Source organism: Myotis myotis, unplaced genomic scaffold (genome assembly GCF_014108235.1).
Source record: "Myotis myotis isolate mMyoMyo1 unplaced genomic scaffold, mMyoMyo1.p scaffold_m19_p_11, whole genome shotgun sequence".
In the NCBI taxonomy this organism is placed as follows: Eukaryota; Metazoa; Chordata; class Mammalia; order Chiroptera; family Vespertilionidae; genus Myotis; species Myotis myotis.
This window is the reverse complement of record NW_023416315.1, coordinates 31356367-31383696: the sequence shown is the minus strand read 5'-3', so window position 1 is coordinate 31383696 and position 27330 is coordinate 31356367. Positions and strand designations below refer to the sequence as shown.

Sequence of the window (27330 nt, the reverse complement as noted above, 5' to 3'; positions counted from 1 at the left end):
TGGTTGATGCAAAGAATGCATAAATAAGTGGAAACAACAAAAACTGGTCTTCCTCTCTCTCTTTTTAAACAAAAGTAATCAATTATAAGAAATAAAGGATAATGTATTTTTTTGTTGTTGTTATTATTAATGGTTGTTAATCCTCACCTGAGAATATTTTTCCCATTGATTTTTAGAGAGAGTGAAAGGGAGGGATGGAGGGAGAGAAAGAGAGAGAGATAGAGAAAGAGAGAGAGAGAGAGAGAGAGAGAGAGAGAGAGAAAGAGAGAGAAAAGAGAGAGAGACATCAATGTGAAAGAGACACATTGATTGGCTGCCTCCCACATTTACCCCAACCAGGGCCAGGGATCAAACCTGCAATCTAGGCATGTGTCCTTGACTGGGAATCAAACCTGTGAGCCTTCAGACACTCAAACCACTTAGCTACACTGGCCCGAGATAAGATAATGTTTTTATCAATAATGATTGTAGACAAAAGACTTCTTTTTCTGCTCCATCATTTCTTCTTTCTCCTTACTGATTAAGAAAGAATTTAGACTACATGATTCCCCAACACTCCTTGACATAAGCTCTTTCTCTGTCCTCAGCCCTACAAATTTTATTTTTATTTCTTCCCTGAACATGTATGCCTAGTTTAGACTGCCAACTTTTGCCTAGTATGTCTTTTGGGAGTAATCAAATATAATAGGAGTGGATGGTGATTAAGTAGCCTCTAATTCAGTGGGTTTGGCTAAGGTTAATTTAATTATAAATTTTATAATATGATCTGGAGTAACTGACAAAAAGTGTACAACTGCAGGAATTCCCCCAAAGAGAAGGAATCTAGTTAGAGAGAACAATAGAGCAAATACTCTTAATTTGGACAATTCAGTGAAAGTCTATGGATGGTATTCACCTTTCCTTTGGATGGGATTTTGATCCATATCAAGTCAGTGTGCATCACAGAAGGAAAAGCTGGATTGTACACGATGACTCATCTTTCTAAGAGAAAGTGCATTCATGCCAGAAAAGAAGGGGACGGCCTCTCTTTTCATGAACTGGAATTATTCATCTTATTTCTTACCTCATCAACCTCTCAATAGTACTTTTTAACGGAAATCTACCAGTGTTTTTTTTTTTTTTTTTTTTTTTTTTTTTTTTTTTCTGGGATGGGCCTTCCTGTCTAGCAATGCCGCTATTTTCATTTAATTATTACATAATTATTATGGAAATTCCCCTTTAAAGGCATTACTTTAGAAAATTGTGCAATATTTCTGCCTAAACTTCTTCTTTTTTTATATCTTCACCTGAGGATATTTTTCCATTGACTTTTAGAGAGAATGGAAGCGAGAGGAAAAGACAGAGAGAAACATCAATGTGAGAGAAAAACATTGATTGGTTTCCTCCTTCATGAGCCCTGACCAGGGCCGGGCCCAGTAGGAGCCTGCAACCGAGGTATGCCCCCTTGACTGAAATTGAACCTGGGACCCTCAGGCCGATGCTCTATCCACTGAGCCAAACCTGCTAGGGCCTGTCTAAACTTCTTAAAGAATACGTATGTTGCCCCAAGAATAAGAGATGTGAAATTGCTTCTCTGTGACACTGTTGCCTTTAGAGATAAATTAAAACAAGTTTTAGTAGCCTGTTACTTTACAAAATAAACATCATCCTTGTCATTCTTTATTAATTGATTTTTGTCTTTTTGACGACAGAATTTTTCACATAACAGTTAAATTGTTTTGATTACTTAAAATGTCACAGTACAAAAGATGGTACAACTTAACTTCCTCACCTTTTTTTCTTTATCTAATCCAGTGATTTTCAGCCTTTTCACCTCAAGGCACACATAAACTAATTACTAAAATTCTGCAGCACACCAAAAACTATGTGTTTTTGCCAATGTGACAAAAAAAGAAAGGTCTTCTTTTGATTTATTCACATCAGACAGTTATTGTTGTGATTTTTTTATTTGACGATCTAAGGCAGTGGTCAGCAAACCGGCTCGAGAGCCACATGTGGCTCTTTGGCCCCTTGAGTGTGGCTCTTCCACAAAATACTAACTTCTGTGCATGGGCTACGAAGTTTCAATTGCACTGTACATGCGCGTCCGCACATGGTATTTTGTGGAAGAACCACACTCAAGGGGCCAAAGAGCTGCATGTGGCTCGTGAGCCACAGTTTGCTGACCACTGGTCTAAGGGAAAAGAAATTAGCGTCCCTGACTAAATGTCAGGTATTGCATGTTTTAAAAATTCTTGCGGCACACCAGTTGAAAATTGCTGATCTAATCCAAATTGTACACCAAAACTGAGAAAAACAAGTCATTGGATATTGGAAATTCACAAACAAATGAAAACTGAATAATAATAATAATAATAAAAAGAATGAATCAAAATGTATCTTGTGTTAGATAAATTCTGTTTGTCCTCACGAATGATATTTTTATAAGTTTTCAAGCAAATTGATAAAAAGAATCCTTAGCAAAATGATAAAGACTATGGAGAAGATTCAGATAAGGCCCCTGCTACCTTCTTCCTTGCTTTCTTTAATGACAATCTCATTGTTGAAATAAATGGGGAAGGTTCACGGATAAAGCTTCAACATTTCCCCAGGACAGAATTCTAAACTCTTTTCAGAATACTTGCTTTGGCCAGATGAGTTTAGGGATCACTGGTGTATACATACTCCATGATTTTAGCAACGGCCCTGAAAGTGTCAGCCCATACAGCCAGCTTTGTAAGATGTCCTCCTGGAAGCCCCACTGGCAATGCAAACCCCAGAACTGAACTCACAGTTTTCCCCTGCTTTCCTCTATTCATTTCCTGCCAGATATTCATTCCAAATACCTTTCTCTTTGTTACCTCCCCTTCCCATCCACCTTGGCTGAAGTTGTCCAGGTCTTTAATTTTATGCCTGTCTGATATTTCTGACAAACTCTTTTTTCAGGTTACTGTCCAGGCTCTGGCCTGTCCAGCCTGCATTCATCCTCTTCTTCTAATTCATCCTTCACACTGTCGACACAGATTTCCCATGCAAATCTGCCCCAGCCGGTCCCCTATTAAAATATTTAAATGGTTTCTCTTCAGGATGAAGTTCCTACCTCCACACTTTTCCCTCAGATCCCCATCTCCATTACATGAATCCTGTGCTTCACAAGTTCCCTGAAATTGATGCTCTTTTTTTCCATCCTGACTGCATGTACTGTTTTGCAGAAAACACCCTTCCCTTCCTTGTATGACTGGCCAATTCCTTCTCTCAAGGCTCAGTTCTTGTGTAACCTTCCTGACACTTCTGTCTCAACCTTTCTGAATAATGTGCCCCTCCCTCCTTTAGGCTTCTGAAACAGGGCTCTGACGTAACCCTAAGAGGCTGAAAGATTATTGTCACTGAAATCAGACAGATCTGGGTTTGAATTATGAGTCTTCCATTTATTCTACCGAAACTCACACATATAGTTTAACCTCAATACATATCAAATTTTTATTTGTAATTAATTATATTAATAATACCTGCCATAAAAGTCCATATATGTTTTAAGTAAAATAAAGTTTATAAAGCATAAAAGAAATAGTACATGCTGTGATAGGCAGATGTAGTTGGATCTCCCCTTAATCGTGGTTATATGTGTTCTCCTTTGGGTTTTCAAACTAGAACAGAATTGGCCCTCATATAATGCTGATAAGATGTCAGCATTTTACACTGTTGCCAACTTTCTCTTAAAACATATTCTCCTGACTTGGATTTTCTTAGACAATTCTCATCTATATGTCTCCTATCATTCTGGCTGTTATGTTTCCATACATTTCATTGGGAGTTCCTCATATATAAAAGGGGTGAAAAACTTCCTCTACCCTCTTAGGTTCAGTCTCAGAGGACTGCAAATTAAACTGGCAAAAGACCAATTCACAGGAGGAAAAGCAAATAGTTTTATTTTTTACTTTACTTGCATGATATGTTTTTTTTTAAAGATATTCTTTTTTTTTAATATATTTTTTTATTGATTTTTTACAGAGAGGAAGGGAGAGAGATAGAGAGTTAGAAACATCGATGAGAGAGAAACATCGATCAGCTGTCTCCTGCACATCTCCTACTGGGGATGTGCCCGCAACCCAGGTACATGCCCTTGACCGGAATCGAACCTGGGACCTTTCAGTCCGCAGGCCGACGCTCTATCCACTGAGCCAAACCGGTTTCGGCGCATGATATGTTTTAATAGATGCAAAAAGATAATAAGTTCAATTGAGGAAAAGATTGACCTTGTCAGGGAAGATACCGGCCTAGGAGGTGACTGACTACCCACCATAACTGCTTAGCTAAAGTTTAATTTCAGACCTTCTTTCATGGTTACTTTAGGTCTTTGAGTTTGCGGGACTGCCATGCAGTCCTGCCCTGAGCTTGTCAGGTTAGCATGTGGCCCCTTTTGTCCACAAGGCAGAAATGGGGAGGGCAGAGAGAGCTTTTCTCTGTCTGTTCTTTCTCAATTGCCTTCAGCTCAAAATCTTTATGCTAAGTGGTATATTTTGTGGTGGTATATTCTTATCCCCTTCATATATTTACCCTTTATTATTATGTTTATTTATTATATATATTATTATTATTTTAAATCCTCAACTGAGGACATCTTAGAGAGAGGAAGTGGGGAGGGGAGAGAGAAAAGGAGAGAAATATCAGTTGCCCTCCTGCCCTCCCCGTATACACCTTGACTGGGGATCAAACAAAACCCAGGCATATATGCTAACGGGAATCGAACCAGCACCTTTCAGTGGCAAGCCTCTTCAAACTTGCAGCCAGTGGGCCACATGCCTTGTTTATGCTGGCCGGCCGTGAGTGTGCCATGCTTGGGTACAGGATGATGCTCAACCAACTCAGCCACTTTGGCCAGGCCATACATTTAGCCTTTAATTGGTAGAGTTCATCAGATCCTGTCCTAATCCTCCCTCTTGTTATTCATTCTCTCCCTCTTTCAGAGTTTCTTAGAGTTTAATCGGCCAAGTGTATAAAAGTCACCTGTCATCCCCTCCCTGGATACATGCAGAGTAGGAAGAGTCTGGGTTGGAGGGAGGTGGGAGCACGGATCTGCCTTTCTAACAAGTTCTTCGAGTGAATCTGGGACAAATTGCACTTGAAAATTTTGGCCTTAGAAATTTTATTCTCTCCTGTGGCTTTAATTACCATACATTTGCTCAAGATTTTCAAATTTCTGACTTCATTCCACACCTTAGAGAACCAACAGCCTCTTGGGCTTTTCCTTTGGGAAGGCAACTTGTTCAAAAGCAAAATTTTTATGTTCCTCTGCTCAGTGTTTCTTATCTTCAAGGAAGCAACATCTACCCAAATGTTCAAACTTAGGGCCAGCTCTCTGCCTCCTCTTCCTTCCTCTTCTCCGGCATCAGAATGCATGCCGTATCTCATATCTTTACACTTTTCTCTAACTCCATTGTCACACCCCCTAGTCTAGGCCACAGTTATCTTTTATCTGAATTTCTATAGTGGCCTCCTAACTAATCTTCTGGTATCCACAGTAAATAGCAATAAAGTGAGGGCTCTGAGGTCTGACTTCTAGGTTTCAAAATCCTTGCTTGTCCATACCTTGCTTAGCCTCAGTTTCTCCTTCTAGGAAATGGGGATCAAATAGTATTTCCCTCAAAGGGTTTTCATAGGTAATGTGTGTAAAGCTCTTTGTATTGTGTGTGGCACTTAGGAAGCTCACAATTGTTAGTTGTTGCTACGATCCAGCTCCACTGCTACCCGCTTCAGCCTATCAACCACCCAACATTAGTGAGCTTTTAAAAATGCACATCAAATGGTCATATTTCTACTCAAAACTTTTCAGTGACTTTGAGACAGATTTAGAATATTGACCCTTATACGATTTACATGAACCTTCATGATCTGTCTACTGTAATTTAAAGCCCCGATGCTATCTCTCACTACTTTTCCTTTTGATTCTCCCCACCCCCCAAACCCACCCTCCCACTGCCCCCAGCAATTCTGGATTTCTTTTCATTAAACATACCCCCCTCCCTTTTGCATCCAAGCTTGTCTAGCATAGTCCTGCCACCCACCACCCCAAAGTCCTTCAGCCTTTAGTTGTTTAGAAAATTCTACTTTTCTGTCAGTTTTCTTTTAATAGATCTTAAGGGGGAAAAAATACATCTTTCTTGGGGTGGGCACCTTCCTTTGGATTCAGTTTTTCCTTTTTGTAGCATTCATCACAATTATAATTTTTTCCTTTGGCCATCATTCCCATGTCCCACTTGGATGATGGGGAACAGATCTCTTTTCTTCATGACATGTTTCCCAGCCCACAGCATATTGAAGGCATTCAATAATATTCATTAAGTGAATGAATAATACGATCAAGGTATTGATATGTTTTCATTTCTCCTCTGTATTTTTCTTCTCTCTTAAGTATTAAATCAACATTTTATTTTCTCTAGAATCTCACTTTGATGATCATATTTGAATTAGTAGTAAGAAGCACTGAACAGTGTTCTAAACATCCTGAGATTGTTTTTTCCTCAGAAATGTCTACATCTGCACAATTTTCCCTAGAGAATAAGTTCCCAGGAATTACACATTTTCGATGTTTAATAAATAAATTATTCATTCAATAAAATTGAGTGTTCTTGATTATAAAAACATTTTAAATCATGTTCAGGGGATATTGCTATTCTATTTCATATGACAAAACTGCCTTCAGACATATTTTACCCTCAAAAGAAGGATGTTGGGTTTTATTTGGATATGACGAAACATTTTATAAAATTTATTTTAATTATGTTTTGACCTTTCCTAGTCTTTAATGTGATAGTTTATACACAGAGAATTGTCAGTTCTGTAACCTAATGGAAAATCTGGGGTCTATTGTATTGAAGGAAGTGGGACTCCTTAGCTTGTTTTATTATTATTTTAACAGCAAAGAGAATCTTTAGCTTTTTCTTCCTCCAGACTTGTTCACAGCTGCACCTTTCACCATTCTGTTGTTTTCTTCACCCTTTTCAAAAATCCTCTCCCTTGTCTCACACAGCTCATTAGAACCCACCCTTTTAATTAGTTACACTCCCATGGACCCTGAGCTCCCAAGCCTGCACCCACATTGCCTCTAAGATTGATAGCCCTGGGTGGTAGCCATAAATAGCTCATTTCTATCTACATTTAAGTGTTTTTTGTAGTAGTTGTTGTTTTTAAGGAGCGTTGCTGTGGGTAAGGTCAGAAGTAAGGTTCAGTGAGTTGTGGAATTCTGGTAGGACTGCTAACCAGCTGCTAAGTAGAAAATATGAGGAGAGCCCAAGGTTTTCACTGTGCCTACACTGTCATAAATCTTGATTCCTATGGCTCTTGTAACATTTATTTCAGCGTCCTTCTGTGCTTCGGATATTAACTCTCTCCCAGGATGTACATAGGTATTTCTGAAGTGAAGAAAGCACCTATCAGATCAGCATGGTTGAGTAACGCGCCCAGATTCCCCTGTACAGTAAGTTGTGGGGTGTGGTGTTCAACCCCAGACATTCCCGACCGTAGAGTGTGTTCACTTTCCAGAGAACCTCAGTGCTTCCCCTCAACATGTGGAGCAAGACAGCTCTGCATCCAAGTGGCTGATTTCAGGAATGGTCCTTCCCTTTTCATGCCTAATGCAGTTCTCTGACCCTTCCCCACAGGTGGCATCCATTGGCTCCTCCTCGGTTAGCTTTCCCCTCTACTCAACACCTCCCTTCCTTGAAGGCCAGGTACTATTTCCGTTAAGAGATAAGTCCATGAAGAGCAGAGTTTGTTCATAATAAAATAGACTGTTTTTGAACAAAGTATAAAATGAGGGAAAGCTTTAGCCAAAATATATTCACAGAAATCTCATCAATAAATCTTCCTTTGACTTTACAAGTCACTCACAGCTATGTAATTTCCCTGGAGGGTTAACACTTCTTGCCACTATTTAGCTTAAACTGAATGTTTTCATCAATAGCTTTCCTTTAATCAATAAGCTGAGATGAGCTTTCCTGAGCAAAGAAAGTTGTTGTTTTTAAGATTTTTTTTTTTATTGATAATCTTTAAGGGAGAGAGGAAGGGAGAGGGAGAGACATTAAGGTGAGAGCTAGATATTCATTGGATGCCTCCTGCGCACCCCCTACTGGGTTCGAGCCCACACCCTTTTGGTGCATGGGACAATCAATGTCCAGCCAACTGAACAAGACTGGCCAGGGCCCGAGTGAAGATAAGTTTTAACGTGGGGTGGGGTAGGATGGTGGGAGTGGGAAGGAGGACATAGGTAGAGATGGTGTTACTGTATTAGAAGTTCAGTTTTGGAGTAGAGGCTTTTCTAGGAAGAGCAGTTCTGGAACAATGCTATTTTCTGAACACTAGTTTTGCCAGAGGTTGGCAAACTCTGATGTGCCTTGAGAGCAGGTAACATGAGACACAAGGAAGATGTCTGGTCTCAGTCTTGGAGATAAAATGTTCTCCAATGTGGGTTAAGGGCAGTCCCTGAACTCTGAAAATTGTTTGCATTCCCATCTTCCCCGACTAGTTTTCCCATAGCAAAAAGGCTTCCATCTGAGCATACTTTGTTTCATTCTAAGTCCTATCTGTCTTGGTGCGAAATTACTAGGTTGCCGTGCTACCCACTCAACCTGGCTTAGGAATTTTCTAGGGAGCATCATGGTGGCTCTCATGAAAGAAAAGTGCAGGGCATGTAACTGGGCTCACACAAACTGGACGTTGGTTAGGAACTGACTGACTCTCTGTTTTCATCCTTTCTTGGGCCACAGGGACTCTTGTCTCAGCTTCTCCCTGGGAGTTAGCTGTATTCTTTGGTCTTCAGAGACTAATTTCCTATAAACATTTCCAAAATTTCTGTATAGAAAGGGTTAGAGACAACATTCTCTGGTGGTTGTGGTGGGAGTGTAATGGGACTTGTACAGAAGATTTGAGCAAACAGTTTTAAATTAGGCTGTATGTTAATTTTGGATGAGATTATGGGGGTGTTTAAGCCACCCACTTGCACACCATCACGCACCCCCTGCACTGGGCTGCCTGTGAGCATTCTGGCAGAGGACTCGATGTGCCCTTTCAGCGTCCTGATTCCAAGTTCCCAGGCCAGGGAATATTGTCCCAGCTTCAGTTTCCATCTGGTAAAAAAAACACATCACATCAGCACTCAGCCTGTTGTTCATTTTCCCTTCCTCTTCCTGCATGTTTCAGCCCAAATCAAGAAAAGCTGGCACGAGGTTGCAAGTGAACAGCTTTCACCTGAAAATGCTTGGGGCTAATGCCCTCCTAGATGTTATCACCTTGGGATTTCTGGTTCGTACATGTGGAAGGCAACGCATGTATCCTGACTTAGCATGGAAAGCAAAACAAAAGTGCCCACTGGGAGAAGCCCTCCTCTGATTCCCTGAACCAGACATCTCCCATTTCCTTTGCTTAAGCTCATTTCCTGACATCCAGCCTTACGCCTGTCTGAACCCTTTTACTAGAGTTTACGAAAAAACAAGTGGTTCTCCACACGCCTCTTTGCACGCTGACATCATCTGCAGGAGGTTGTTTCTGAGACTTTCCTCTGTGTGAATTCTTTGATGTGATTAAATTTTATATACACGTTAATTTTAGAGTCGCTGTTCACTAATACTTTTGAAAGTCTAGAAATATAATTGTTGGCAAAATGATATGCCTTTTTATTTTCAGATTTTCTTCTTAACCACCAAGAAAAACATTGAACTCTTGCAGACTTACTCCAAGGAAACGGTTTTCTTTCCTCTGTAGCTTCCGGCAGGAGAGCAAACTGATTTTTAATTTTTTAAATTTGTGTCAATGCATGAAGTTAATATTGGTGATATGTTTGAGGATTTCTTTCAATAAGTTGGACATGCTTGACTCCTTTCTTTATTTCTTTCTTCTTTAGCCATGCTATTCTATGATAATCATTCACCTAAATTTATTTCTTTTTTTTTTTTTTTTTTTAAATATATTTTATTGATTTTTTACAGAGAGGAAAGGAGAGAGATAGATAGTTAGAAACATCGATGAGAGAGAAACATCGATCAGCTGCCTCCTGCACATCTCCCATTGGGGATGTGCCCGCAACCCAGGTACATGCCCTTGACCGGAATCGAACCTGGGACCCTTCAGTCCGCAAGCCGACGCTCTGTCCACTGAGCCAAACCGGTTTCGGCCTAAATTTATTTCTTATAACATTAGACAATCATCTAGAACTCATTTTTCTGGGGTTTCTCTTTTAAATAAATAAAAGAAAACTTCTGTCTGTGTGTAGGTCAAAAAGTGTGTGATCATTCAAAGCAAAACAAAACTAAACCACACACGCAGGCTACAGCTCTGGCCGGTTTCCAGGACTCCCTCAGCCAGACAATGGGTGGCTCTGGCTGACAGGCGGGAGGTGAGGAGGGGGGGTTGTCTTACCCTCTGTGGGGTGTCAGGACCCCGAGCAAGGTCAGCAGCAGGTTGAGGCTGGGAATGGGATAGACCAATTGTTTTATAAATGGTTAGTGATAAATATCTGCATGGCCTGCTTCACTTAAACTTGCATTAAAAATGAATTACATTTAGTAGTGCATACTTAGAAATCCATTATACAAGTTTATTTCCCCCCCTCTTAGAACTGTACAAACTAAACCATGGCCAATTTTGGAATAACTACAGCCAAGCAAGGGATGGCTTAGCAGGAAGCCAAAAATAGATGTCTTCCGTTAGATTTTTTGTCTTGTTTATTTAAAAAAAAACAAAACTTGCCTGTGTATTTGGGATTATAGCCTGAAGACTAAGTTAGTCAAATAAGATAATGAAAAATGCAAGGAATAGCATTTTCTTGCATAAAAAAAATTGCTGCTTTCTATATTTGAATTTCTGAATTCTTAAGAGAGGATATTTTAATTTTTAAACATAACATATAAAACTCAGTTTACCATGTGTTATTTCAGTTACTCCTCCAGGTAAACCTACAGTTCCTAGAATGTATAATCCACCAAGGTGGGGGGCTTGGATTACTAATCATGGCATCCACAGACGCGGGAGAAGTCTGGCTTCCCAGCACCAACATGCAAGCCTCTCAGAAAGGGAAAGGGAGAAGAAATCACTTTCTGAAGTAGGACGTGCCAAAACTATGTTGGTGTTTCCCATACATAATCTCATCTCCTAACACCCTCAGCCACCCTCTCTTCGCCCCAGAGTTAGGAAATTTTATCACATTTTACAGATGAGCAAACTGAGGTTGAGATAAGACTGACCCATTCTTATTGAACATTTCTTTCCTCTACTTCATTCTAAAGCACAACACCACAAAAATTATATGCTGCAAGTTGCACAGCTTCTGATTGGCAGACCTCGTACATCTACCCACATGTTACATTTCCAAGTACAGTCCTCTTTCTCCCAAATGTCACCTATTTACTGTATTTTTTTTAAACCCATCATTTTATAGACATGGAAAAAAAGGGAGACATCATTAAAACTGGGCTGGATAGACAGAATTTAGGTTTCACCTTGGGAGATCTGGCAAGGGTTTGGAAGGAAGATTGAATCTGGGAATGGGATAGACCAAACCTATATAATGAACGCCTAATATGCTAAGTGTCAGGTCATCCAGTCATCCGTTCAGCCAATCAAAGTGTAACATGCTAATGATATGCTAAGGCCGCTCAACCGCTCGCTATGATGTGCACTGACCATCAGGGGGCTCAATGCAGGAGCTGCCCCTTGGTGGTCAGTGCACTCCCACAGGGGGAGTACCGCTCAGCCACAAGCCAGGCTCACGGCTGGTGAGTGCAACAGTGGTGGCAGGAGCCTCTCCCGCCTCTGTGGCAGCACTAAGGATGTCCCACTGATGGATATTCCCCGGGGGCTCCCAGACTGCGAGAGGGTACAGGTCGGGCTGAGGGACCCCTGAGTACATGAATTTTGTGCACTGGGCCTCTAGTTGTTTTATAAATGGTTGTAATCCCTCCCAGTAAGATTACAAAGGGTAGGAAAACAGCATATATTCCCCAAATTGGCACACCTAGCAGCAAGGTAGGAAAACAGGATCCAGTCCTTCAGCATCCCTGTGTTGCTCCTGCCTTGCCCACTGCTCTTTCTCTGTTGTGAAATACTCATTGTTTAAGATCTACTCCTTTGTCACCCTCCTCTTTTCTCTTCTCCTCATCCTTTAATGAGTAGCTGTCTACCCCAATCTTTTAAAGAAAAAACCTAGGGCCTTCTGGCTTGGGCTTGGAGCAAAGGGTGAGCATCTGGGGAGAAAAAGATTCCCAAGTCTTGTGCATCAACATGTGTTGACTTGCATATCTGAGTTTCAATTTTAAGGGTATCCCAGTCACTTTACAAAACATTCATTCTAGGTCAGTGATGGCGAACCTTTTGAGCTCGGCGTGTCAGCATTTTGAAAAACCCTAACTTAACTCTGGTGCCGTGTCACATATAGGAATTTTTTGATATTTGCTACGATAGTACAACAAAGACTTACATTTTTGATATTTATTTTATATATTTAAATGCCATTTAACAAAGAAAAATCAACCAAAAATGAGTTAGCGTGTCACCTCTGACACGTGTGTCATAGGTTCGCCATCACTGGTCTAGGTTATTTCTAGCATATGAATGTGGCCAGGCAGGGGGAAGGCAGTGCTGATACATCAGGAAGAAAACACCACACACGGGGTAAGGCAGGCTGTTTTCTGTAAGTAACAGGGTCTACATGACCTAAGGAAAAAACAAAAACAACAAAAATTGTGGGCACAGTTCACATAAGTTTCTGTCTGTAACAAGAACAAAAAGAAATACTCTAATTTTCTTTTGCACACTCGTTATTTTTTTTAATTTATTAAATTAATTGGGGTGACATTGGTTAACATGAACATATAGGTTTTAGGTGTAGTGTATACTTTGTTTCTAAAGAAAATATATTTAAAAATATCTAATCCTTACTGTGTACTCATTTTTCTTCATTTCTTCTATTTTTGTTCTATTCTTTTATAGTTTAACATGTTTTATTCTGAATATAAATTTGGTCTAATATATTGGTAAATCTAGATTTCCTGTTTTGAATTTTAAGAGAAACTAATACTAGTTGAATTCACAGAGATTTATTTTCTTTTTAATAAACAGGTTTCTATGTTTGTTTTGGTTTTTGCCTTTACTTAGAACATGTTTGTGTGTGTTTTTAATCAAAGGACTACAGGTTCTTGAACCACACCCATGCCCATGAAGTCTCTTGAAAATATTGATAAAGCTAAAGCTGTCACTATAGACACATTTTTAGGTAAAGGGAAATTAACACATTACTGGTGTTGGAAATTTGTATTTTAGAAAAAAAAAGTATACTCTCTTTAAGTTCAAGGTCTAGCAAAATATTAGAAAATGTGTACACGTGGTTGCATTGATATACACTTTTTAAAATTGCCATCACACTTTAGATTCTGATTTTACTCAACTTCACTGAACTCCTCTGAGACATTCTGACTTCCACAAGTAAATTAATTGTGTACAGAAGTTTACAAACCCAATTTTGGTGAAGTGAAAAGGTTAGTACAATACAAGTAATGATTCAAAGTCAGGTATTTTGAAGCATCTATTATGTCTAGACTATAAAACAAGTACAGATTAAAAACAAGCGTACCTCTAAATTCGTCAGCAGCTGCTATTGTAAAGGAGGATTTGAAGAAAAAGTTTGCATTCAGTGGAAAAAACTGGTTATTAGCTGGTTATTAGCTTATTATCATCTCTTTATTTTAACATGCAGAGTACATCAGTCTAACCTGCATATTTCCCAATTAGTTTATAGATATACTCTTAAACTTCTTCAATCAAATTTTTTTCTTCAGCCTTTCGACTTGGTTGGTGTATCGGTCAGAGTTATCCAGAGAAACAGAACAAATAGAATGTATGTATCTGTCTGTCTATCTATAGATCTGTTGTGAAGGAGGAAAAGTAATTTCCCCGATACTCTTCTAGGTTCTTGGCTGAGACCCTCCTGTAATAAAAGACAGGTTAACAGGAGGAAAACACACATATGTGCCTCTGTGAACATGGGAGATACCCAGGAAGTTGAGCACCTCCCTGAAATGGCCCATGCCACCATCTTAAAGTCCATCTCCAGCTAAAGACCAAAGAAAGCTGTTGGCGGAAGGGAGGCCAGTTATGGGAGGCCACCAGGAAAAGCACAGTAAACAAGGGTAGTTGTTATGGGGGTTTAAGTTGGTGCCTTTTCCACTCCTAAACGTTTCTAAAGATTTGATAAACCTCCTCTTTGTACTGAGGGAGACACCTTTACAAATGAAGATGCCCCTTATAAATATAAGTGTCTCTTTTAAAGGAGTAAATTTTACTTGGTTTTCAGAGCTTCTGCTGTGTCTGCAGGAGAGGCGCATATTAAAAGTAGCAAATATAGCAAATACTGCATTTTCAGGGATTGTTTCTATAGTTCGTTAAAAATGGCAGAGCAGCCCTAGCCGGTTTGGCTCAGTGGATAGAGCCTGCGGCCTGAAGGGTCCTAGGTTCGTTTCCCGTCAAGGGTATGTGCCCTGGTTGCAGGCTTGATCCCCAGTAGGGGGCGTGCAGAAGGCAGCTAATCAATGATTCTCTCTTATGTTTGATGTTTCTATCTCTCCCTCTCCCTTCCTCTCTGAAATCAATAAAAATATATTTAAAAAAATGGCAGAGCAGAAGAGAAGAAGGAGTCTGGTTTCTTGAAGGATCATGGAGTTAATGCACTGGCCCTAAATTTCCCACTTTAGAATTTCCTGTTATGTGAAAATGTAAACTTTACTTGCTTAAGCCACTATAGTTATGTTTCTATTACATGAAGCTACACAGAAGCCTAAAAATTATTGATTTCTGTCAGTCTTTTGGAATCAAATTCAAGGAATACTTTGGTCCATTTCTGTAGGATACACATTCCCCTCTTCTTGTCTATGAAAAACAATACTTTTTGCTTCCTGATTCCTGAGTGAGTTTGGAGATAGATAGAATTGTGTCCAAGCCAGTCTTGAGGAAATGATAGCATTTTTTTCTTCTTTCCTTTTTTCCTGTATTCTTTGTACTTACATACACACATATGTGCTTCAGCATAGTGTGAGGAAGAGGGAAAATTCCCCTTTCCTCTGCTTCTTTATGGCTGGCCAAATTGTCAAATCAACAGGAGGCAGAATGACTAGAGAAAATCACATTTAATCTTTTGCCCACAGGAAGCCCACATACATGAGAGAATCGGAAACCCTGCATACATTTGAGGTTCAGAGATAGAAAGGGGGATTGAAGTATATAAGACATCCTGGGCTTGGGATGAGGTGGGGTGTCTTGGGGGCTTCAAGAGGTCATTGAAGGGTAAGAAGAACAGACATTAGTAATTAATAAATTAAATGGCTGGCTCAGTGGTTGAGCATCGATCTATGAACCAGAAGGTCAGGGTTCAATTCATGGTCAGGGCACATGCCAGGGTTGCCAACTCGATCCCCAGCAGGGGGCGTGCAGGAGGCAGCCAATCAACGATTTTCTTTCCCTCTCCCTTCCTCTCTGAAATCAATAAAAAAAAATATATATATATTTTTAATATATTTTATTGATTTTTTACAGAGAGGAAGGGAGAGAGATAGAGAGTCAGAAACATCGATGAGAGAGAAACATCGATCAGCCGCCTCCTGCACACCCCCCACTGGGGATGCGCTCGCAACCCAGGTACATGCCCTTGACAGGAATCGAACCTGGGACCTCTTAGTCCGCAGGCCGACGCTCTATCCACTGAGCCAAACCGGTTTCGGCTGAAATCAATAAAAATATATTTTAAAAAATAGTTTGTTCTGGCCTATAGAAAAGCCAGAAGAAATTATTTCTTATAGTCTCTTGTAGGCAAGGCCTTTAATTCAAATTCTTCTGAATAGTTAGAGAGAAAGAAGTTTCTCTTAAGCCTGAAGCTAAAATCACCTCTAGCTCAAAGTAATCTGCAAACCACTGATGTACATCTCGGGGTGGCTTGTTCTGGACCCCAAGAACAATAAATTTTGTCAACTACCAAAATAAAAGGATGGTTTACACTGATAACAACCATGGGAGCAAGAAAAAGGATTCCCTTTGAATCTGCCCCAAACCCCTATCTTTAAATTCTGTTCCAAACTCTGTTGCTCCTTATTAGACCAAGTAAATTTAAGAAACAAGATTGTAGTCAATTACTTTTCCATGAGATCTAGTGAAAAGTAGGCATTATTGAAAAGTAATTCAATAGGATTTAGTAGTCTGTGAGACTGTACTTGGAACAAAGGGGAAAAAAGTACTCTTAGTTATTTCTAGTAAATCAAGTATTAGATACAAGTTAATCAGGTGCTTGAACAACATGGATAATCGTGGTAAACATGAATACAAGTATTTCTGTATCTAAAAAGTAATGCAACTCTCTCATGAGAGCCAACAGAGTGTATGTTTATCAGATACACTATAAATTTAGTTACCTTCAAAGGTACATTAGGAATCATAATCCCATACGAAGTCTTTATCATCCACCCATCCTGGACCTCTGCTCACTTCAAAGTAATTTGTGAGTTGAAAGGCTTATTTGTGGCAAGTAGAGGATTATATCTAGTCCTTTTATTTTAATTAATTTTTAAAATATTTTTATTGATTTCAGAGAGGAAGGGAGAGGAAGAGAGAGATAGAGACATCAATGATAAGAGAGAGAATCATTGATCAGTTGCTCTCTACTGGAGATTGAGTCCACAAGCTGGGCATATGCCCTTGACCAGAATCAAACCCTTCAGCCCAGGGCCGATGCTGAGCCAAATCAGGGCCTCTCTGGTCCTTTTAGATCAACTACAGGTAGAGGACATAGTGTTTGTTTTAAACCAAATAAAACTACACCATCCAACCTTTCTAAACCCTAATTTATCAGGATAAAAAAAATTAAGATGATCATAAATGCGACTCATTTCTGAGGGATGTTAAAATAATTTACAAGAAAATATTAATATTCTTTGTGCAAGAAAACAGGTGTTCTATCATATAAATTGTTTCATATTGTTTTTCAGGATATAGGAAACATATTTCTTTGGTGAATAAAACCATATTTGACAATAGTCAGGAAGTAGGTATATGAGTTTTATCCCTGAAAGGAAATACAAAAAATAAGAATGTTTTAAAAGCAATTTGTTTTTTGGACAATATATATTGACCATTATTACACTTATAAATTACACTATTATATATAGCTTATGAAATTTTAGAGAACCCAAACTTAAAAGACATGAAAATAATTGTATTTTTCACGTTAATCGAATCACTTAATGTTTTAGATTATAACTGTATTTACAACACAGTAAATTTTAAACTACATGGAAAAAAACTACTTTCTGACTTAATGTTATAGGGGTCCAGGATGAATGACCCTTACATGCGACTCTGTGGCCTGAGATTATTTTGAGCAAAAGGGAAGTTTCCCATAGAGGAGAGCTTCTTTCTCCTCCACAACACAATGACATCAGCTCTGCATTACTGATATTATTGAAATAATACCTGAAGTTTATTTAAAATTAAAATAAAATAAAGTTTTATTTTAAAATTATTTAAAATAACACCTAAATTTCTTTTATATAGAAAAAGATTCTAGTTCTTAGAATTTAATGAACTAACAGCCCAGATGCAGCTGTGCTATGTGCATAACCAGAAAATATTCTTATACTCTACTTTAAGATCTAAGAAAAATGTTTCAATCTTTGATAGGAAGCAGAGATTGGTATTCCCTGTGTTCTTTTATAATTTTAATATTTACTTATTTACAGATTAAACAAATAGGGGAAAATGATAAAATAGAAAGCTACTAAAAGGAGGGGTAGGGAATGACAAAACCACCCTGGCACTGTTTTTGGTCACCTCACATTTAGTCTAGTTTCAGATTTTTGGGGTTATTCCTTAGGGCTACAACAGTGATTGGCATCTGTACTTTGACCAAGTCCTTTTGCCAGATTAAGTAGTTCCAATTTGTGCTACAAAGACCTGTGTATATCAGTCTTTTTCACTGTGTTCTTCATATAGCAGATTTCAGTCTATTTATAATTGAAACCTAGTCTCTTCATCATATTCGGGGTAAAAGCCAAAATATATTCAGTGACCTACAAGGCCATACATGAGCAAGACCTTGCCTAATGTCCTGCTCTGGCCCACTTGGCCTTAGCTCATGTCGGATTTCTTGCTGCCTTAATGCAGGGCAAAGTTTGCCCTTATCTGAGTCTTTGCAGTGCCTTCCCCACTGCCTAACACACTCTTTGCCAAAGCCTTTTCTTATTTATCTCCATCACATCATTAGGTTGTTTCTCAAATGTCACCTTATTGAGAGATTTTTCCTCTAAAACTCTGTTCCCTTTCTACTCTGCTGAAATTATATGGTTTTTAAATATATATATTTTTATTGATTTTAGAGAGGAATGGAGAGGGAGAGAGAGAGATAGAAACATCAATGATGAGAGAGTCATCAATCAGCTGCCTCCTGCATGACCCACACTGGGGATTGAGCCCGCAACCCAGGCATGTGCCCTGACCAGGTGCAGGAAGTCACCCACTGCCCATACTATCATGAGAGTGCATCAAGGAATGCGGAAGGCTGATGGACCTTGGGCGTTAGCAGGGCTAATGTCAAGCATCATTGTTCTGTTGAGATAGTGGTGGCTCGAAGCAATTTCCTGACCTAATAGCCTCAAAGTAAATGTTTACTGAACCTTACTGATCTTTACTGATCTTTATTGACCTCAGAGACGGTCTCTTTGCTACCTGTTTGCCGTGCTTTATTGAGGGCAAGATGTGTGTCTAAAATTGAATAAAAAGCAGACAAGGCCAGGTTTCAGTGTGCCTCTCCAAGAGAGAGGTCTCCACCTGGCCTCCCATGCCTTCTAAATTCATATTTCTTGTCTAGTGTTTTCATTTGTGCATTGGTCCCTTCTTCAGATCCTGAACCCCCACCACAAAAGGTTGCGGCAACTGGGAATCGAACCGTGACCTCCGGGTTCATAGGTTGACACTAAACCACTGAGCCATGCTGGCTGGGCTGAAATTATGATTTTAAAAACATGTTTGGTGTCACTACCTGAAATTTTATGATTCACTTATTAAATAAGGGTGGCACCTAATTTAGCTTTTTCACATCTTATAGAGTTAGCACCTGGTACATAATTAATACTCAGTGGGTGTTTGTTGAATTAACAAAGAATCTATTAACACTGTGTGCGTGGTTTTGTAATTCTTAGTGCATGGAATTGGTAGGAATCTCTTCTCATAATGTTTTATCACAGACATTTTGAAATTGGTTATTCAACTTGTATATTTCTTTATTCTTTCTTCAGAAATGTAGTGAGAATTTATTCATGAGCTTTGTTGTTAAAAGGAGAGATTTAGGCCAGAGCCTAGCATTCCTGCTATGATCGGGTTTACTTACCTTCCTAAAAATATGTTATCTCATTTTGTTTTTTAAAATGGTATAGTACAATTTCTTTAAATTTTTTAAAAATTGATTTTAGAGAGAGAGGAAAAGAGAGAGAAACATGGATTTATTGTTATTTATGCATTGCTTGATTCTTGTATGTGCCCTGGTCAGAGATTGAACCTGCAACCTTGGTGTATTGGGATGACACTCTAACCAACTGAGCTACAAGCTGGGGCTGTTACGTCATTTTTTAATTTTAAAAGCAGGGGTAATGCTTCCTACCCTTTTGAGAAAATATTGACAAATAATATATTTAATTGTGTCTATTATAGAATTCTGCACGTCCTCTATACGTGGCAGCCTTTCCCACCATTGCCCCACACCGTATACAGCCTTCACACACATTGAATTTTTTTAAAAAACAAGGAATAAATCTGGGCATTTGAAGGTTATGTGATAAAGTAAAAAATCCACTGGGTCAGGAATCAGAGACCTGGCCTCCAGCTTTCCTAAGAGGTTAAAAGCATATTAAACCCTTTGATCCTTTGAATCTTCATATATAAATTGAAGGTTGTGGGGTGGGCATGGAGAGTGGAGAATAACTGTCTTATTTTTAGATTTTCTAGGTTCCATCACACTCTATAAGTGCTGTGATTCTATCTTTATGGAAAGCTGTTTTCCAGTCTCAAAAGAACTTGATGAGAGTTTCTGTGTCAAACTTCATGTATTTCAAAATGGACATTTCTCAATGCAGTTTGCATTTCTTCATCATTTGTGGGGTGATTGAGATAAGAGTGTGGGATTGAAGCCACTGGTGAAAGAAACTGATGTTTCCAGAGATTATTTGCACATATCTCAGGCTTTCATTCTAGTTTATCTAAGATGTTAACTGCAAGTATTGAAAGCAGGTGTGACTTGCTGGCCTCTTCAAGCTTGATTTTGGAAAATGGGATATTGGCACACAAAATCAGTCATTTTGGTCACTAGTTGTGTGTGAACAGATAGGTCAGATGAATTTAAGCCTTCTTCATATGTGATACGTCTGTCAGGGTATTTTCCATAGTTTAAGTGAACTCTGACATGCTCCTAAAATATGTTATGATATACAGAATAATGGCTCCACAGAGTTGCCCATGCTCTAATCCCTGGAATCTGTGAATATGTTACCTTGCAGGGCAAAAGAAAATTCGCAGATGTGATTAAGTTAAAGATCTTGAGATAGACATATTTTCCAGGATTACCTGGATTATCCTGATGTAATCACTGGATCCTCATCAGAGGGAGGCAGGTTAGAGGAGAGAAGAGGCTTTGAAAGTGGAGGAAAGGGTCACAAGACAAGGAATATAGTTGGACCCTAGAAACCAGAAAAGGCAAGAAAACAGATGATCACCTAAAGCCTCCAGAAGGAGCACAGTGCTTGGACCTATTTTATGCTTCTGATTTTGGGGATTGTAAAATAATGATTGTTGTTTTAAGCCATTAAGTTTTTGGTAATTTGTTATAACAGCAATAGGAAACTAATACATAAAAATGTATCATAAAAATGACTGTATGATGCAATTTTCATTAGAAAATCTTCCTACTAATTTTTATAATTAGAAGGTTCAGTGAATAGTTTTAATGAAAAACTTTAAAAAAATTTTTAATCATCTGGAAGTGCTAGCATATGTAACAAGTTACCTATAGCTATATTTAGCCACCAGAAAACCACATGGAGTAACTCTTTATTATGAATCATACCCTTTTTAAAAAATTAATTAATTATATTTGGTAAGAACACATAGCATAAGATCTACCTGCTTAACAAAATTTTGAGTGTACACTAGGATATTGTTAACTATGAGCACAGTGGTATACAGATTTCTAGAACTTATTCATCTTACATAACTGAAACTTTATACCCTTTGCATTTCCCTCTACCTTAGCCCCTGGCAACCACAATTCTGCCTTCTGCTTCTATGACTTAACTGTTTGACTTAGACTACTGATATAAGTGGAATCATGCAGTAATTGTCCTCCTGTGACTGGCTTATTTCACTGAGCATAATATTCTCAAGGTTCATCCATTACTGTTGCATCTGGTAGAATTTCCTTCTTTTTAATGGAGAATTATTCATCTACTTTTTGAACTTTTTATTTTGTTAACTTTTATTGATTTCAGAGAGGAAGGGAGAGGGAGAGAGAGATAGAAACATCAGCGATGAGAGAGAATCATTGATTGATTGCCTCTTACATGACCCCTACTGGGGATCGAGCCCACAACTTGGGCTTGTGCCCTTGACTGGAATCAAACCCAGGTCTGCAGTCTGATGCTCAAACCTGCTAGGGCTTCATCTACTTTTTGGATGGAGATTCCAGATATTGTATATGAGATTGCTGAGATAAGTGAACTTCACATAGGTTTCCCCTGTGTGATAATTTTAAAATATGTCCACAAATTCCAAAGGTTGAACACAAGATTCCTAGAAGTCAGAAAAGGCAAGACTTTAGTTAGTGGGTTGGCCTAACTAACTTGCTTCTAATAAAGAGAGAATATTGCACAAATGATGGCATGCGACTCTCAGGACTAGATCTGAAGGCATTGTCCATGCCCGTGCTCTTATCCTAGGAGAAATCAGCTTCCATGTCATGAGGACACTCAAACAGCCCTGTGGAGAGGTGCCTGTGGTGAGCTGCTCAGGCCTCCTGCCAAAGGCCGTATAAACCTTGGAAATGGATTCTTCAGCTGCCGTGGTGCCTTGAGATGACTGCAACCTTGTTCTAGGTCTTGCCTGCAACCTCCTAACAGACCCTGAGCTGGAACCACTCAGGTGTGCCACTTCCATCCTGACCCTCGGAAAATGTGTGAGGTGAATAAATGTTTATTGTTTTGCATTGTAAAGATTGGGATAATTTGTGATGTATTAATAGAGAAAAATACACTCTTTCATAGTACTTTTCCAGAGCTAAGGAATACAGGTCAGGCAAACGTAGATGTACAGTTGTTCATATGAAAAAAGACATGCAGGTCTTGATGATTACAATAGCTTTATTCATTCTGTGTTTTGTACATACTCACAGCTGTAAAACCATTTTTGCCCAACCATGTATTATTATTATACTATGTGAAGAAACTGTTCTAACATTATTGAGATGGTTCACTCTCTCTCTCTCTTTTTTTTTTTTTTTTTTTTTTTTTAAGAGTACAGAGAATGGGAATGAGCCAGCCTGGATTGTGCTTACTATTTAGAAAAAGTGGAAAAGTAAGAAATCACACATTTCTTTTGAGAAGCAAACTATAGAATTCACAGGAAAGTGACTAATGAGGGATGAAAGGGTCAAAGAAAAAAGGCTTTTCTTCTGCCTCCTTTATTCTGTCTGCCCAGCAATTAACATCATTTACCTTCACAGTTCACAATCAGTTCGTATAATTAGAGAAGGGTAAGCTCTTCTCTCTGGGAGAGGATGGTTAATTTAAACTGTTTGGAAACTACTTAAAAAAAAATCACTGCTCTGAGGGATGGAATCTAGATATTATGGCCTATATGTAACCAAAGCCAGGACGATAACTCTACACCAGTACCTGTGCCAAATTGTCTCAAGGTGAAATCACGGCAGAAAATATTTGTTATTTGTAGTTTGTCTGAGTCTAGAATGTTGCCTTTCATTGCTGCCAGTGTGTGACTGTCTTACCACTTATTGACAGGACATCATCATTTATGTCAGATAGTATGATTAGAGTTCACATAACTAAATTCTTTAAGTTTTGTTTTGTTCTTAGATAGTCTCATTCTTTTTGTATTTATTTTGAGTATCTACAGGTGTCAAAACAAGGATCCTAGACATTTCCCACTTGGTAGGTGGAATGACTTGAAATTTGTACTTTGAAGGAAGTGGCAGCAGTAGCCTACCAGCCTCTGAAACTCAACTGTGAAAACATTGAGTGGCAGAAGGACACTGTGAGAACGTGACGTCTCGTCCTCAGTGTAAGCGTCCAGCTGCAGAAATAGATTATGTTCAATCTTGTCGGTTGCTTTGTTGAATCCAAGTCCTCAAGTAAACAGAAAGATCGCGTGATAAAAGTCTCACTGATAAAAGCCTGAAATTGTGTGTCTGGCACAGAGGTCAGACTTTAAACACAATGGAGATCACTCATTGTCCTTCATCTGGAACAATGTGATTCCTCCAGCTATGACAGGGGCAGGAGACGGTATGAATATGGCTTCAGTCTAATCCTGTTAAAATTCTCCACTTCTTTCTCATTCTCAATGAGAGCAGGCACACAAGGTCCGGGTTTCCAATGAGAACTGCCTTCTAGAGCCTGTTCAGCCTTATAAATTAGTCTACAGCTGCATTTGCAACTGAATCTTTGAAGGATCTTCCTTCAATCCCCAACCTGTCTGTGTGCCTCTTCAGTCATTTTATTATAGACTAGAGGCCCAGTGCATGAAATTCGTGCACTTGTGGGGGTGGGGGAGGGGGCTCCCTCAGCCTGGCCTGCACCCTCTTGCAGTCTGGGAGCCCTCAGGGGATGTCCAGCTGCTGCTCCCCAGAGGAAGTGGGCCTGAGCCAGCAGTCAGACATCCTTGTGGGGAGCGGGCCTAAGCCGGCAGTCAGACATCCTTAGTGCTGCCATGGAGGCAGGAGAGGCTCCCGCCATCACCACTGCATTCTCCAGCTGTGAGCCTGGCTTCTGGCTGAGTGGCGGTCCCCATGTAGGAACGCACTGATCACCAGGGGGCAGCTCCTGCGTTGAACGTCTGCCCCCTGATGGTCAGTGCGCGTCATAGTGACCGGTTGTTCCGACATTTGGTCGATTTGCATATTAACCTTTTATTATATTGGATGACAGCGTTATTGATGGCATGAAAGAAAAGGCAGATGGAGGCCCTATTTTGGTGTCACCAGTTCAGGCAGCCACATCCCTGCACTCCTAAAGTGGAGTGGTAGGTCTGGGACAACATTCCCAGCATAGAAAATGCATGAGAAACAAAGAAATCTGGCTGACCATGGAGACACTGTGAGCTCCAGGTCACACGGAATCCCTGCATCACTTCATTGAGAGATGTTAGGCTGCAGCTGTTTCCTCTAATTCACTCATATTGTGGCTGTGGGCCTAGGTCAAAGCTTAGTACTCCATTCCCCCCGTTGAAACCCCTGATGTTCCATCTCCTCTCTGAATGTACTCCAGGAATGCAAGAAAATAAACCTCATTTTATTGAAAGCACAACAGATTTACTGCGACTTATCAGACTATTTATTTAACCATACTTACTTAAAAAAAAAAGAAAAGACTGCAGTAAATGACCATGATTTTTCTAGGAAAAAAAAATAGAAAGAACTCTGAACATGCCAAGCTTTGCTGGAATTTATACAATGATTATATTTGAGTCAAATATTAAGAGCAAAATGCATATTTTTGTCAAGTTTACATGTACTTTCCTAACATCCTAACTTGGAGATTTTTTTACTTAATTTTTTTTACTTTCTCCATCTTTTGTTAAAAAATTTCCCCCCTTACATTTGACCCACTGACCACTATTGGTTCCTGTCTAGAGGACACATATTCAAAATGTATTTGAGGAAGAAAATAAAATAGTGTTAAAGTTGAATCAAGATGTTAGAAATATCCCATGTGACAGCAGGGTAACTCCTGAATACTTTAATTTAAAAATAAGTAAAGAAAAGAACCAAAATCAATATATACATTTCTCTTTTTCACTAACCAAATTAGTCACTGAGAATGATCGAGTCAGGCTATGTTGCCAATATTTATATTCTAGAAAACAACTAATCTTCCATGAGAATAATTCACCTGCTATGTGAATTTTATTTGATTGCCCCAGAAAACCCAGCCCTGTTATTAAACAATGTTCTCAACATTTCTCCTTGGATAGTACTTAACACAAATAAATTGTAAGATTCATTACTAATATCCTCTGTTCCCACCTTGCTCTCTTCCTCCATCCCCCAAGTTCATGGCATTAATGGTTTTGTCACTGTTTCTCAGCTGCATTGTTGTGAGCATATTTGTAAGACAAAGAATAAGCAGAATAACCAAAGAGCTTCTAAGATGGGATGAATGCAAGTAGAACTGGCAGGAAAATAAAGCACCATTTACAGCCACTTCAGAATTCTTCTTTTGAGATAGGACAGCTGTGCAAGTTAAGGAAAAAATGATAACCATTAATCACTGTTAAGGAATGGGTGTGCTCATTTTCATCACATACATCAGTAGCCAATAGAGTAAATAGTGGATGGTATGGGGACTAAAAAAAAAATAATAATAAAATAAAACTTTTCCTCCCAACTCCCAAATTCTTCTAGCTGGGCTAATCAAATTAATAGAGACAGATTAATAGGAGAAAATGAAATTTTAATATGTGTACATGGGGAATATAACATAAACATAAAAATCCCCAAAGTGAGGTAACACCGGGTATATATGTTATTTTGGACAAAGAATAAAGCGGGTAGGGGGGCCTAAGCTTCCAAAAGTGAGAATGGGCAATTTACAGGTAACTGGGGAAGAATGGAACACACACACACATCTCAGGTAAACGCTTCCTTCCGTAGAACACAGGGGGTGAGCTAGTAAACAGGCCCCTGCTCTCCCACTCACCATATTTACTTCAAATCAGGATAAGGGCAACACCCTAAGCTTTTCTTCCTGGAGTAGGCCTTTCAGATCTCTCCTTTAAGAGTTTTATTTCTTAATAACCAGCTTAACATCAGTAAACCAAAAGGCAGCTTTACGGTTTTGGTCCCCCTCAATGGTTATAATGTTAGCCTTTGAATGTGCAGTGTCATTGAAAAATTGAGCACTGTACTTTATAGGAAAATACTTGTTTATATGCTTGGATTTTTCAGCTGACCTGACCCACAAAACTTGTTTCTTCATCAGTTAGATATCACAGGTTGGGTTCTCTCGGTAGCAGATGCTAAAGCAAAGTTTAGGGTACAGGATGTTTATTAGGAAGTGTTTTGGGATTAACATCTGTAGAAGAAAGAAGGAAACAGGACTGGGTAGAGGAAGAGATTGAATTGCTATGCAGATCTCAATAGTCTTGGTTGACTCCGTAGAAAGATATGTTGCTAAAATGTCCTGTCAGAGTTGTCTTGGTTTGGAACAAAATAGCCTGGTCTTTTTTTTTCATGTCAATTGTTGGATGTGGGACACCCTAGGAAGGGTGAGATCTTAACTGAGGTGTGAGGTGGGCCTACAGCAGAGACCACCCTGAAGGGGCTGATAGCTGAAGGTGTTTGATGACAGCCTTTTTGCAACTGGACATCTGGGTGGCTAATCTTCATGTCCATTACACCAAGTCAGTGACTTTCAACAATTTTTTACTAAAGTCCACAATAAGAAACACCTTTTACACCACCACCCAGGCACACATGCATGCACACATACAAAAGTTTCACAAACTAATAGTTTAGTACTTGTCTCTGTTGTATGTGATATACTCTGATATTTTCTATTTCGAATTTGGTTTGGTTCCATCACGTATTATTTTATTTTCCTTCACTTTTAAAAATGCTATTTACAACACACTAATTTGATTTCCACATGCGGTTTGAAAATATGGAATTGGATTGATTATGGAAGTAAACCAATATTGAGCAAGTTCTCTAGTGTAAGTAGAATGGGCCAGCAGAGTGTTCCTGCACGTGGTTGGATTATTTGCATTTCTAGGAAACAAGAGAAGTGCCACAGAACAGCTTTGCAGATCTGTGGGCCCAGAGAGGGTGTGGTTCATCACAAATCTACAAATCCTCGAATGCCTCGTTTCAGGTGGAGTGCCATTTGGATTACTTGTTTTAACAATCTGAGCTCCAGGCAAGATTTTCAAAGAAGGATCATAATTACTAGGGAATAAAATAGTCACTGTCAGGGAGTACCATGGTTTCCACTTACTTGTAGAGTTTCTGGATGAGGTCAGGTATAAATACCTTAGTTTTCCAGGCAG

At 39.2% G+C, this 27330-nt stretch overlaps 1 long non-coding RNA gene across 1 annotated transcript in view; it reads left to right on the top strand.

Moving 5' to 3' along the window:
• LOC118666170 overlaps window positions 1-27330 on the top strand; it is a 96953-nt gene that overhangs the window by 10395 nt on the left and 59228 nt on the right. The window contains exons 2-5 of the long non-coding RNA XR_004970880.1: window positions 13806-13864; window positions 19999-20160; window positions 21990-22230; window positions 22563-22623. This is a non-coding gene — a long non-coding RNA (uncharacterized LOC118666170). The remainder of the gene's footprint in view (window positions 1-13805; window positions 13865-19998; window positions 20161-21989; window positions 22231-22562; window positions 22624-27330) is intronic.